Genomic DNA, 2,107 nt, shown 5'->3' on the forward strand with positions numbered 1-2,107 from the left:
CTCAAACTTTGTGGGCGGGACTAAGTTCGGAATGGCACCCAGGCTACTAGGCTATATCAGCCCCACCAGACATATTTTTCACCAGCCGCCACTGTTAAATACTTATCAGAGAGAAAGAGTTGTTTAAGAAAGTTGATTGAAAATGATTCTTTTTAAAATGTTTTTCATTGTTTCTCTTCCAGGTCAACATGTCCTTGATCAGCAGTGATTCCATGAGCCTTTTCTTAAATGACTACCCCTCCATAAAGTTGGAAGGGGAGCAAGGGCTCCGACACCATGAAATGATGGTATGGCTCAATGACCGACTTTCGGAGTGTATAAGCCAGTTCTCTACAACAACAGTGGAATTTAAATATGAGAAAACTGTTACAGAGAAAATATTCGAGCTCACTAGGAGCACCAGTTTAAATATCGCAATGGAGAGCTCCATGGTTAAAAGTTTGAAGCAGCAGATCAGCGAACTGAAGAGAAGGTAAGATATTAATAATTTTTTTTTCCAATTTCCCAGAAGTCCATGAAGAGATTTAATGTTTGTATTTGTCCCTCGTCACAGACTCTCTGAAATTCTCTGTAATTCTGGGAATATTGTCAGTGTGGAAAATAAACTCTCTGTTGTCAGAACTCTGAGCTACTGGGCTGACATTATTCCCTAAATTACAGAGGAGAAATGAAAAGAACACAGCAATGTTTCGGAAATCACTTGAAGCATGTAGTTATCCAAACTGGGTTTTGCAGCACTGGTGGCTCGTATTTTTGGTAAGTAGGCTGACAGGAAAGGGGGAATGAGACATGCAGCAAAGGACCACCTGTCAGATTTGAACCCAGGTGGATTGTCTGGAGGTTTTTTAAGTTTAAAGAAAAACGCTGAGGTGTAAACAGAGATATCCAAAATATCGTAATTCCATATGTGTAAGGAATTTCTGAGAAACTCAGAAGGATTTTCTCAAGACACAACATAGAGATGAATTTCAAACTCAACAAAACTGGTTGATCCTAAAGACAGAGCCAAACCTACGCTGAGCCGTGTTGTTTATGTCATGATTTAATCAAGTGCTCTGACTCACATGCAGAAAACAAACACAGAGAGACCAAGGAAAAGTTTAACAGGTTTATTGAGAAGGATGAGATGAGTCCAGTGTAGCTCTGAACACTGTTCAACCGGAACTGGAAAGTGAGGGGAAGACACTGCGGTTAGTTCAGGCTCAGTGGGAAATTTGATTCTTGAACTTGAAGAGGAGAAATAGATAGCTGACTCACATTTCCAGAAAAAGGTGTCTCTTATTGACTCCAGTCGGTGTGGGATGTTCCAGTGTTTGTCTTGTTTGATGAAGGGTGGACAGGGTTTACCGAGAATGCGGTTGTATGTTGGTGAACGGACAAACTGACTGCCACTTAGATTTCCTGCGGTACTTGAACGGGTTGTTGTGGAGATGAATCCCCTTCTCAGAGAGAAGCCCCAAACGATCCTTAGGAAAAAAGAGTTGATCAGAACCACAAACTTGAATCCTCAGCTTAGCTTGATTCTCAGAAGATCCTTCCAGGGGAGAGAAGGTCCGAAACATCCAGTTTGCAGGATGACTTCCTGCCAAGAGGCAAAGACAAAAACAGCTAGGTTAAAACTCAGGTGGACAAAAACTCAGTTTGACTCAGCTTTGAGGTTTCAGCTTCCAAGCAACATTTAAGCCATAGGACTCATCCCAAGCAGATTAAATAAGCACTTCCATTATGATTCTAAAGACCAATCACAGAGCATTGACTTGGCATGCTGATTAAATACATCAGCACTCCAACTAGAGATTGCTCTGGTGGAGCTGAAAGAACTGACAAAGACTCCTGGATAGGTGCTGAAACATCCTCTGAAAAACAGAGCATAGGTCTGGTTGCCTCCGCTATAAGCTGGTTCTGTGGTTGGGTTTCAAGAAAATCCTTCTGAGTTTCTCACAGACTCCTGACCCATATGGGATTACAATGTTTTTCTGTCTCTGTTTTGTCTTCTGTGTTTGATTCAGTGTTTTTCTTACTGCTAGTTGTTTTGGCCAAATAAAGAAATGACTAGTTTGGATAACCACATCCGTCAAATGATTACTTTTTATTTCTACTCTGTATT

General features: G+C 41.1%; 1 long non-coding RNA gene across 1 annotated transcript in view; it reads left to right on the forward strand.

Annotated features, from left to right (window-relative positions):
• The window catches only part of LOC107104588, a 5,061-nt gene extending 4,845 nt beyond the window's left edge, over positions 1 to 216 (forward strand). The window contains exon 3 of the long non-coding RNA XR_001482269.1: positions 183 to 216. This is a non-coding gene — a long non-coding RNA (uncharacterized LOC107104588). The remainder of the gene's footprint in view (positions 1 to 182) is intronic.
• Positions 217 to 2,107: the final 1,891 nt, after the last annotated feature.

The sequence above is a fragment of the Cyprinodon variegatus genome, unplaced genomic scaffold, assembly GCF_000732505.1.
Source record: "Cyprinodon variegatus isolate N-32 unplaced genomic scaffold, C_variegatus-1.0 Scaffold1810, whole genome shotgun sequence".
NCBI classification, from domain to species: domain Eukaryota; kingdom Metazoa; phylum Chordata; class Actinopteri; order Cyprinodontiformes; family Cyprinodontidae; genus Cyprinodon; species Cyprinodon variegatus.